A 13,207-nucleotide genomic window follows, 5' to 3' on the forward strand; every position below is an offset into this window, starting at 1 on the left:
TCTAATTCCACAAGAAACTCTATTATACTATTGGAAGATAAGAATTCAAATCATTTCTAAGATTGGTAAATTGTTGTCATGGTTATAAATGAATTATATGTTAGGGTTTTTGCTTTAATTTTCTTACCAAGTTTAAGTTCTATTTTCTTAGAAAGGAAAATAAAAGTACTACCATAATTACTTTTACTTTTCCTGGAAGAAAAATATAATTATTTTCTATATTTGACTAACCTTTTTTTTAGAAAAGATTTTGAAACTCTATAAATAGAATATCCCTTTTTATACAACAACACAGTTGTGGGGTCTATTCCATGTCTTAATTTTCCTCATTGACTGCAAGGGTGGAAAAGTTGACAAGATAAAATGTCAAACAACAAAATTTTCTAGTTGGTAGAAATGGGTTTAAATTTGTTCACTATGAACACTTTGAAATATTATTTCTAATGATGTCATTGCTGACATTGATATGGCAGATTTTTTCTATAAAGGAGCTCCTCAGTTTATTTGTTAGACACACCAAATAGAGAGAGAAAAATAATATATAGATAGGTAGCAGTGAGGTATTCCACAGACTATGATAAAAATAGTCTGTGAAGAAAAAATTAGAGTGAGTGATATTTTAGTAAGATGAGAGTCAAAAGAGGGTTATTTTTTTTGAGTGTGTAGTAGACACTTTGAGTATTGTACTCGTGACTAGGGTGTAAAATTTCTTACTATAGTAATATCAGTTGCTTTTCTTGGTTCATGGTTTTTCCTTTGATGTCATTATTTATCATTTTTTTGCCTATTATTTTGCCACAAATACTTTTGTTGTTATTTAGTGTTTACCCAACAAACTGGTATTAGAGTTATGGTTTGCAATATCTGTATTTTTGGGTAAAACAACTAAAGTCAACATAAGTAGAATAGCTATTTAAAATAGCTTTAATTATGCCATTTGGAAGGAAAAAATTAAAGATTTTCTCTATGTCAAGAATTTTCATCAGCCAGTCTTTGACACTATAAACCCGAAAATAAAATTGATGAAGAGTAGAATCTATTGAACATTCAAATTTGCAATTTTATTAGACAGTGGGTTGACAACAATGTGTTGAACCATATTTCTTGAGAGATAATGCTCGGTCCCTATGGGAGCATCTTAAAGGTTTGTATATATGCTTGAAAGAACAAAAATAATAAGATGTTCTTGATAAAACAAATGTTGAGATTAAAATACCATGATGGTTCTCCGATGATAGACCAACTGAATAACTTTCAGAGAATCATGAACTAGTTAATTGCTATGGGCATTAAGTTTGATAAAGAAATTCAAGGCTTGCTTCTACTTCGTTCCCTACTGGACTCATGAAAAATATTTATTTCATTATCAAACTCTGCTCCTCATGGCGTGATCTCTATGAATTTTGCCAAGAGTAACGTTCTTAATGAAGAGATGAGACAAAAGTTTCAAAGTTCTTCTTCGTCCGATGTCTTGGTGATTGGCACTAAAGGGAGAAGCAGGAATCATGCTTCTCAAAATATAGAACACTATAGAAGCAAATATAAAGGAAAATTTAAAGATATTGAGTGCTATAATTATGGGTTAAAAGCACACATAAAGAAATTTTGTCAAAAGTTGAAGAAGAAGAGCAGATACAAGGAGAAAAAGAAAGAAGACGACAATGAAAATTGCATAGTCATAGTCATCACTGAAGATCTTGTTACTATTCTTGATGCAAACTAATAAACATTGTTTGTGATGAGTCAAGTTGGGTTATGATTTTGGTGCCGTATCTCATGTGACATCAAGGAAGAAATTTTCTCTTCTTATACTCTAGGTGACTTTGAAACCTTGAGCATGAGCAATGAGACTATTTTTAAAGTTATTGGTATAGGTACAATTTATTAAGAAACTAGTACTGGATCTAAACTAGTTTTAAATAATGTAAATGTTGCACCTATTTTTCGTTTGCACTTGATTTATGTTGGCATGCTGGATGATGAGAGAAATTTTTGTACCAATGGCGGTGAAAAATAAAAACTCATTAAGGGTTCTTTGGTTGTGTCTCATGGTGATAAGCGTCGTGATCAATGCTAAACTATGGCTTCTACTTGTGCTAATATGGTGAATGTAATTGAAAGTGCTAGATCTTCAAAATTATGGTATAAGAGGCATAGCCACATTAGTGAGAAAAAAAATTAATGTTTTGGCCAAGAAGAAATTACTGTCGGATTTTTAAAATGCTAAACTAAAAAAATGTGAGCACTGCTTTGTTGGAAAATAAAATGGAGTTTCTTTTAAGTCTTATCCTCTCTCAAGAAAGACAGAGTTGCTTAAGCTGATGAATTCAAATTTATGTGGTCCAGTGAAGACAAGGACTTTAAGTGGTACACTTTACTTTTTTACTTTTATTTATGATTTCTGAAGAAAACTTTGGGTCTATTTCTTAAATACTAAAGAATAAGTGTTGGGTGTTTTTAACCGATTTCAAGCTACCATTAAAATAAAAATAGAAAAAAAGCTGAAGTGTATTCATATTGATAACTATGGTAAATATTATAGACAGTTTGATGAATACTGCAAGCAACAAGTTATTATACATCAGAAGACTCCTCCCAAAACTCCTCAACTTAATGATTTGACAAAAAAGATGAACAAAACCTTGATGGAAAGAGTCAGATGTTTGCTTTCTGAAGCAAAGTTGTCAAAAGACTTTTAGGGTGAGGCTTTATTGACCATTGCATATGTTATTAACCTATCTCTTACTATTATCTTGCAAAGTGATGTACCAAATAAAGTTTAGTATGTAAAAGATATTTTCTATACTCATTTGAGAGTATTTGATTGCAAAGTTTGTGTACATATTCCTAAAAATGAGAGGTCAAAGTTAGATGCCAAGATAAGATAATGCACCTTCATTGGTTATGTATTCGATGAGTTCAGTTACAAGTTATATGATCCAGTCGAGAAGAAGTTTGTAAGAAGTCATGATATTATATTCATGAAGAAACAAATCATTGAAGATATTGACAAAAAGGAGAAACTAGAATCTTTATATTCTGATGGTATGGTATCAATTTTATAATGGAAGTGTGCATGATGTCAATGGGATAGATAATCATGGTGATGCCCAAAATCATGTTCCAATTCAGCATGTTGATGTTGACAATGACAACAATATTGTTATTGATGATGCTTCAGTTCAAAAAGTTGTGGATGAGTCAAATGCTTCACTTAGAAGATCTACAAGGCAACGTATTCCTTCTTTTCATTATTCTTCTAATAAGTATGTGTTACTCACTGAAGGGGGAGAATCTGAATATTATGATGAGGCCATGGAAGATGAACATAAGGATCAATGGATTAAATCCATGCAAGATGAGATAAAATCTCTGCATAAAAACCATACTTATGAGTTGGTGAAACTACCTAAGGGAATAAGATCTTTGAAGAATAAATGGGTGTTCAAAGTAAGATTTGAATAACATAGCTTGAAACCCAACTAAAAAAGCCAAATTGAATGTCAAAGAATTTGGTCAAAGAAGGCTATTAACTTTGATAAAATATTTTCTCCTATTGTCAAAATGACCTCTATTGGTACAGTTCTTCATGGTGATCTCGAACAAGAGATCTATATGGAACAACCTGAGGGATTCAAGGTAAAACATAAAAAAAATATATGTGTAAACTTAAGAAGAGTATCTATGGCTTAAAGCAAACTCTCAGACAGTGGTATAAAAAGTTTGAATCTATTATGAAGGAGAAAGGCTATAAAAATACTTCTTCAGATCATTGTGTATTTGCACAAAATTTTTCTGATGATAATTTTATCATCTTCTTGTTATATGTGAATGATATGTTTATTAGGGGTAAGAATTCTTCAAGAATTAACGAGTTGAAGAAACAGTTATGCAAGTATTTTTCTATGAAAGACTTGGGTCATGATAAGTAGATTTTGGGCATGATAATTACTCTTCTCAAAAGATGAATGGAATATTACTTATCATAGGAGAATACATTAAACGTGTACTGAAACTCTTTAACATAAAGAATGCTAAGGTTGTTAGCACACCCCTTGCTAGTCATATAAAGTTGAGCAAAAAAATGTGTCCAATAATGAAGGAAGAGAAAGAGAGAATCACTAAACTTCAACATTTCTCCATTATTGGAATCCTAATATATACAATGGTGTGTACGATACACGATATTGCTCACGCAATTGGTGTTGTCAAAAGGTGTAATACCCCAAACTTTTCTTAAGCCTAATTTCGTCTCTATAAGATTGAGAAATGACTTCTAAAGTGAGTAATTTTTAAATCATATAGAATTTTCATAATTTTAACTTTTTATTATGTGGGAAATTAAATTAGCTTTCCAACGATATAAGATTCGTCCAAATTCGATAACCGGGCAAAAAGTTATGGCTAATTGAAGTTCTAGACATAAAACACCATTATTCAGACCCTTAGAGTGTCGTGGAGAGGAGCAATATCCCTATTGTCAGTTTCCAGTAGCCTAGCATGATATTGGTGTGTCGTGCTAGCTGCTAAAATTCCATTCCAAAGGGGCATCGCGATGGCTCAGCATCGCAGAGTCTGCCCAGTTCCCAGTGGTCGATTTCCAGTGAGCCACCGTAATAGTGGCACATCGCGGTGGCCGCTTAGTACACAAATATTTTAGTTCATTAAGAGTTAAAAGGGGGTATTTTGGTTAATTATCTTAACCCCAATCCATTCAAAAACATAACATAACAAAGCACTTAATGCCCTAATCCTCATTCTCTTCAAAACAAAAATCCTAGTTCATCATACTTCTCCTCCAAGAAACTCAAGATTTGTCCATTCATTCTCCAAATTGAGCCAAGATTCCAAGTTCTTAGTGCAAGAATTCTAAGAACCCTCATTCAAGAGTACAAGTAGCATCTCAAAAGCAAGCCTATTCATTATGTTCACAATCTAAGGTATGTGGGGTTTGAACAAGAACACTCTTTTCGTTCTTGTGCCCAAATTGTTGATTTTTATTAAAGAATTTCATATTTTTGAAAGCGGGTTTTATACCCAAATTACTTTATTTTGAGATTATGAGATTACGAGTTGTTCAAGTCATGATTTGCATGATTATTTCACTATTTTATGACATGAATTGAGAAATTATTTCATGAGTTGCACATTCTCGTATTGATTTGATGTTTCCAAGATTGATGTCATGATTTAAGCTTTATTATGAAGCTGAGATTATTTGAGAATGAGTATAAGTTTTAAACCTAGTTTGAGTTTTGATGTTTCTTGAAGAGTATGTTGTTTAGTATGATTCTATTAACAACTACTTTGATTTTAAAGAAAGATTGCTTTTAAGCCTGAGCTAAGACAGGAATCCAAATTATTCAGTCTTTATGATTTAAGCTAAGAGAATTATAATTTGGTCTTCACCATAGACCCTTGAGTTATTTTGACGTGGATTTCCTAAAAATTCTGAGCTTGAGTATGGGAGTAGTATTTAGCACCGAGCGGGAATTGTGGGTTTAGCGCATCCTACTTTCGTAGAACTGCGTGCCCTCGTAGCATTGAGATTTATGGGCCTGAGGCCGAGATATTGATCACTGAGTTGAGGTTATACTTCTTGCCATGAGTATGACGCCTCCCTCCAACGTGAGTTTTCTTCCTTAGGAGTATAAAACTTTGGACTCCATGTAGCTCACATGGTTTATGTCTGTTAGAAGAACCTCCCAAAGATGTCCCCTACTCTTGAAAATGTTTTATGGATTTAAAGTATTGAGCTAAAGAGTTTACTATACAGAATGAGTTTCAGATTTCATCTAGCTTACAAGTTGTGAGAATAAGAGGAGAATGCAGACTTTAGAAGCAAGTGAAATGACTCACGAGATTTATACTACATATTTCATTATTCATGATTTATGAGATTTATATTTCAAATTTTTATTCAAGCTATATGAGTCATTTATGCCAGCATGCATGATTTTATAAAGAGTAATGATATTGTTTATGTAAATGCATACACCCCCATATACTCAGTACATCCTCAAAACACTGATCCACATATATGTCTATGTGCCACAATGTCTCATAATGTAGGTACAAGTTGTAGCACATATACCATAATCAGTTAGTACGCAGCTTCTAGTCAGCAGGTGATGAGTCCTTTTGATTTAAGGGCATGAGTCATTCATACAATTTAAGATGCATTGTATTTTCTTTATTCAATCGTATTGAGTTGGGATAGTGTCACGACCCAAAAACGAGGGTCATGATGGCACTTGTCACGGCGTACCTTGACAAGTAAACCTATCACCTAAACTGATACGAATAGAGAAAAAGAAATAAATACCCAAGGTAAGGCTTATAGAATGAAGCCGAACCATATAAATAATCATAACAATGTGGAAAGAAGTTATCCAAAACATCAATCATAGCCAAAACCAGGTGTCAATAGTGTAAGAACTACTAATACAATCCAAGAGTTAAATACATTGGAAAAATAACTACAAAGGAATAATAACTGTCTCCGAACACTAATAAAGACATAACTAGAATAGAAAGATAAAGGTGAACTTCGAATGCATGAATGTCCAACCATTAACTTGGAAGCTCCAACAACCACCCGAATCAAGTAAGGTGAGGTGCACTTGCGCTAGGACTTTCACTGAAAGGGCGCAGTAGGCATCAGTATGGTTCACTTGTACTCAGTAGGTATCATAGGCCGACTAAGCAAAGTAGTAAATAAGGCATACAAAATATACACTAAGGGTACGTCACCTGCAATCAGAAAATGTCCCACAACGGTAGCCCACACCTCTTGCACTAATAGTTCTAATATATCTCAGATATATTGCAAAAACACATCAAGATATAGAACACAAGTATAGATTATGACACATATAAAATAGAGCAAGAGAGAACATGTAGATACAAGATCATCAAATACAAGTAAAGAAAGGTAAGACAAATAGATAGATCACAAGTCAATAAGGCAATACAACACAACGTAAACACAATAAAGTAAGTGCAATGTGTGTGATAATGATGATGATGATGATGATACACGAGGTTATCGTACAACCTTCGAGATCGTCGCACAATCCCCGTATACACCTACGGAGCCAAAGCTTCCCATCGTAGAGCCCATGGGGGGTTCGTCAACCCTTATACAATCGACATATCTCATATCTCCTTTCCGGTACATCCCTCGAAAAGGGTTTTGTAAGGTGTTACAATATTTTTAATAAGGTGTTGTCAGTGTTTCTTAGATGTTGCCACGGTGGTACCAATGTTTCATGAATGAGTATGACATGAAGATGTAATGCTCACAACCAATCACAATAAGTATTTCCACAACCAATCGCATGATATATTTCCACAACCAACCACAATGATATATTTCCACAACCACATGAGCCAATATTCACTCGTTATTTTCATTTCATCCATGAATTTCCACATGTCTCATATGCCAGTAAAGTATGAATATAACCATAATACACCCATGGTACCACATTAAACAATACAATAAAATTACTCACATGTAGTCAAGGCTATAAATGTCACATAGGACCCCACACGGTCAAACATATCACATAATATTTTAATTTCGACAATTACATCACATATAGGCTCCCACACGGGCACAACACGTAGATAGCCATTTTTCATGATTAGTTCCCACCCTTAACATTCATTTTTGTACCATTATTTACTACCCATCCTAGTTTGAAGAGTTAAGTCATAACCTACCTCGAAAGCCAAAATCGGTCCACTACACTTAAACCCGCGACCTTACTTTACACGAACAATCCCGAAATCTACTACAAACATCAAATATGAAATCTATGCATAAAAAAAAATAAGGACACCCATATTGACTACTTTTGGTTCGGGGTCAAAACGAATACCCAAAATAGGTTTTCGAAAAAGAAGGATAAAATTAGAACTTTACTTCAAAAATATGTTCCCTATATTTTTAGGAACCTACAGCTGAAAATACAAGTTAAATCGAGTGGAAAACAGGGTTCAAATTGAAGAAAAAATATTTTTGAGCTTTACTGGGTAAAATCCTTGAAAGCCGAGTTAAAATCAAGAATCGGAGTCGTTTTGAAGGTTAAATTAATGAAAAACTAATAATTATAAGATAAAATATTATTCAAGTGAAAGGGGATGAAATTTGGGTTTAAAATCATGCCCTAAGATTTTTTGGGGAGTTTTGAGAAAATTATCAAGAAATTTCTAAGAAAAGAGTGAATTCTTATCTTAAATCAAGAAATAGGTGTTAATCTAGCTTCTCAGGCTCTCACAAACTTCACTTTTAAGATTCCAAAATATTAAGGGTTTAACTCTCAAGAGACAAGATGAAAAATGAGAAAAATGGGCCAAAAATGTGAAAAAGCTGCTATATATATTGCAGATTTTTCTGCATAACTGAGTAGTTTTTATTCTAACTCGAAATGGACTTCGACGGGGTGCTCGAGATTCGTTCGGAGTTAGATTTATGCAAACAAACTATGCAACCACACTAAATTAGACGTTTTGTAAACGATGACGATACTAGATTTTCTGGAAAAATTCATTTTCACAAATTGACGCCCAAGACCCGAAATCACAATTATTCAAACCGAGGGTCGAAATGAGATTTAAAATCCGTAAAATCATACCAAACATGCTAACACACTAAAATTGACATTCCAGATCTGTTGGCGAAGTTGTATTTTTCATACGAGTTCATTTCAATCAAAAGTGGGTCCCACACCCAACTTTTAAATTTTTCAACTTACCGACCAATAGTTCGAAATGAGCTTGGGTGAACCAGGACCTGAACCAAAGGTCTACCTAGCCTAAAATCAATATTCCGGAGTTGCTGGCATAGTCTGTTCAGTCATCCGTCGCCCAGATCAAAATATAACCACATAAGTCCAAAATAAGGCTCTCAAAGCCATCAAAAATCACAATATTGTATAAATGATATCAAAATACATAAAAAATTATGTCAACTACTCCCACACCACAGAAATACCATAATGCAACTACAAGTAGGGGTAAAACAGTCGAATCACACAAAATCATAAATTTCATATATTTCATCAAATTTTTTTGTCGCTACAGATAGTTGGGAGTCATGACCCGGCTACCTATAGTCAGTACTAGTAGAGGATTCATAGACAGTCTGTTGTGTTAATGTATTTAATTTCATCTTTGTTGCTAAAATCAGAGTTGTAACCTTGTAAGTTCAGATTTGTATTGATCGAGTTCAGAGAAGTTTTATGTTTCTGCTGATTTTGTTCAGATTTATGTATTTTATTTAGTTGTTTGTAAGTATGCCAGTAGAAGGGTTAACTTGGGATCACTTGTAACCCTAAGCATCGTGTGACATCTCAAGACCCATTTTTGGGGCATTATAATAGGTTTGTTGAAAATTCAGGAAAGAAGCACTAGAAAACAGTCAAATGGATATTGAGGTACCTAAAAAGAAGCTTGGCTGATCATTTGTGTTTTAGGGGATCTGATTCAATCTTGAAAGGCTATACAGATGCTGATATGATAAGTGACCTTGATAACAGAAAATCTACTACTGAATTTTTATTTATATTTTCAGGAAGAGCTATACATGGCAGTCGAAGTTGGAAAAGTGTGTCACACTATCAACAACTGAAGCTGATTATTTACAACTGCTGAAGTTGATGGAAAATGATATGGCTTAAGTGGTTCCTTCAAGAACTTGAATTGCACCAAATAGAGTGTGTTGTCTATTCTGACAGTCAAAGTGCAATAGACTTGAGCAAGAACTCCATGTACCATGCAAGAACAAAACACATTGATGTGAGGTACCATTGGATTCGTGAACAAATGGAGAATGAATAGTTTCACGTCAAGAAAATTCACACCACTAAAAATCATATAGATATGCCGACAACGATGGTGCCAAAAGACAAGTTCAAATTGTGCAAATAATTTATCGGCATGAGTTCTCTCTAAGAAGACAAGGATACCTCCTTTAGATGCATAAGACTGGAGGGGGAGATTTGTGGAGTTCATTTCATGTCTTAATTTTCCTTATTGGACGTAAAGGTACAAAAATGTCAAGATAAAATGTCAAATAATAAGATTTTCTAGTTGGTAGAAATGGGTTTAAATGTGTTCACTATGAACACTTTGAAATATTGTTTCAGTGCTGTCATTACTGAAATCAATAGGGGCAAATTTTTCCTATAAAAGGAGCTCCTCGGCTCATTTGTTAGACACACCAAATAGAGAGAAAAACAATATATAGAGAACAATAAGGTATTTTATAGATTGTGATAAAAAATAGTTTGTGAAGAAAAAATTAGAGTGAACAATATTTTAGTAAGATGGGAGACAAAAGAGGGTTATTTCCTTTGAGTGTGTAGCAGTTACTTTGAGTATTGTACTTGTGACTATGGTGTAAAATTTCTTACTATAGTATATCAGTTTCTCCTCTTGGTCCATGATTTTTCCCTTATTTAAAAGGACTTCCACATAAAATCTTTGGTGTCATTATTTTTTATTTTTTCCTGTTATTTTGCCACAAATACTTTTGTTGTTATTTCGTGTTTACCCAACAACGGTAACATCCATAATATAGACGTTTAAGAGTCTTGTTTAGAGATTTTCTCCCAATAGTTTTTATGTTTTCTTTAATATTAGTATTCATGTGTAGGCCAATTGATCAAATCATATCAATAATTTTATGTTTTGATATACTTTTATTTGTCATCTGAATTATCGCCGTCTTAATTTGCAAACTATTAGCTTTCACATGACGCCTTTTCGATTTCGAACTCAACATGATATTTCACAGTTTATTTTGTGACGTGAAAGACTTGACAGCTTTCGATAGCTAAATACTCAAGCCACATCCAGTGTTCAATTGCATCAAAACAATCAATTTTACCTTAGGATTGAAAAATAAAGTGACAATAATTTCTAAGTAGACATCACTTAACTATTATTAAGTAACAGATGTAAGTGTCAAAGACACATATCTTTCATTCATTGATTTAAACGAAAAAATCATAGGCAGACACTAAAGTTGACACGACTTTTCGTTTAGACATTTCAAATAAGTCTTGCACATTTTAACTTTAGGTGTCTGTCGCCTTGATTTAAATAAACACCAAGTGCATATAAGATTTTCGTATTTTATATGATCCTACCATGATATAAATGTTGACTATATGTTCGATTCACACGTCAAGGTAGATTGTTAGGTATCAAATAGTTAATCTGAACCTACAATTAGAATAGAATATGTAATTATCTATAAATCATGAAGTAATCTTCCAAAAAGAGAAACACAGCTCAAGATATGACTTTCACTTCTCTAATGGCCTCAATAGGTTACTTTGAGATTTTTGTTGCAATCTTTTGGTTTCTTGTATTGTGGGCTTTAGGTGATAGAAGTGGCCTACCATGGAATTGGCCATTTCTTGGAATGTTTCCAAACCTACTTCTCCATGTAAACAGAATCCATGAAAGGTGCTTTGAAGTGTTTACAACAACAAGTGGCACTTTCTTGCTAAAAGGACCATGGTTCACTAACATGGACATTCTTGGCACAGTGGATCCTGCAAATGTGCACTACATCCTGAGCGCGAATTTCGCAAATTTCCCTAAAGGGGAAGAGTTCAAGAAGATATTTGGTGTTTTGGGAGATGGGATTTTCAATTCTGCCTTGGATTTATGGAAGGGGCAGAGGAAACTTACTAGGACTTTGATCAGTCATCAAAGGCTCCGTAATTGTTTGGTGAAAACAAGTTGGGACAAGATTGAAAATGGACTTGTTCCTGTTCTTGAACTTGTGGCCAGAGACAACAGAGTTGTGGATTTGCAAGATGTTTTTCAAAGACTCACATTTGACACATGTCAATTGGTCACAGGGTATGATCCTGGCTGCCTCGCTGTTGAATTCCCTCGGGTTCCCTTCTCGAAAGCAATGGATGAGGCTGAAGAAGTATTATTCATTCGCCATTTATTGCCACAAAGTGTTTGCAAGTTGCAAAAATGGCTAGGCATTGGACTGAAGCTAAATTAACCAGAGCATGGCATTTTCTTGATAAAGTTATAAGCACGTACATATCAATGAAACGTGATGAATTTAGCAATGATGCAACAAAATCAAAGGAAGATCAGGAAGAGGGCTGTTTTGATCTCTTAACTTCACATTTATTAAACGATGGTCTAAATTTTGATGATAAGTTTTTGAGGGACGCCATATTGAACCTCATGATCGCAGGGCGTGACACGACTAGCTCAGGCCTAACATGGTTCATTTGGCTTGTTGCGACACACCCTGAGGTTGAAAAAAGGATCAGGGAAGAACTCGTCGCAATTATCTCTTTGACATCACCATCACCATCATCATCCAAATGGAGGCTTTTTAATGCGAACGATTTTGAAAAAGCAATTTACTTGCATGCATCATTGTGTGAATCACTAAGGCTATATCCACCAGTACCATTCCAACACAAGACTCCACAAGAACCTGATATTCTCCCAAGTGGACACCATGTTCATCCTAAAATGAGAGTGATTTTCTCGTTGTATGCAATGGGGAGGATGGAATCTATATGGGGAAATGATTGTTTAGAATTCAAGTCAGAGAGATGGATTTCGGAGAGAGGAACAATTAGGCACGAGCCTTCGTACAAGTTCTTGGCTTTCAATGCAGGGCCAAGGACTTGTTTAGGGAAAGACGTGGCTTTCACTCAGATGAAGCAGTGGCTGCTGCAATCATACATAGTTATCAAGTTGAGGTGATCAAAGGACACAAAATTTACCCTAATGTCTCAATTATTCTATACATGCAACATGGTTTCAGAGCCAGAATTAAGAAGAGATGGACTTAATTAGTTTTACATTTTTACTACTTTTAATGTATGTAAACTTTATAATGTGATCATCTTGACTGTGCGAACAATATTTAATTTTCCAGTTATGTTTTGTAAATTGTGTTTTATGTCAAATAGTTATTAAGAAACTCAAAATTCAAAAAGAAAAAGAAGTTAATGTAAGTTGCGCATGTATAACACAAGTCTTTGCCTGAACTGATTATAAACTCAAGTCTTTGCCTCTTTTAGTACATTTTTTTTTTTAATTTGTTTTATTAAATACTTAGAAAATATTTGAACATAACAAATATGATCAATACATTAGCTTAATATATTACTCTCATTTTCTTAATTTGTGTGGCATATTTTTTTGG

The 13,207-nt window shown here is 33.9% G+C and overlaps 1 pseudogene; it reads left to right on the plus strand.

Annotated features, from left to right (window-relative positions):
• The first annotated feature begins 11,200 nt into the window (after positions 1-11,200).
• LOC107849938 lies at positions 11,201-12,929 on the plus strand (annotated as a pseudogene).
• The last annotated feature ends 278 nt before the right edge of the window (positions 12,930-13,207 follow it).

This window comes from Capsicum annuum, chromosome 12, assembly GCF_002878395.1.
Source record: "Capsicum annuum cultivar UCD-10X-F1 chromosome 12, UCD10Xv1.1, whole genome shotgun sequence".
In the NCBI taxonomy this organism is placed as follows: Eukaryota; Viridiplantae; Streptophyta; class Magnoliopsida; order Solanales; family Solanaceae; genus Capsicum; species Capsicum annuum.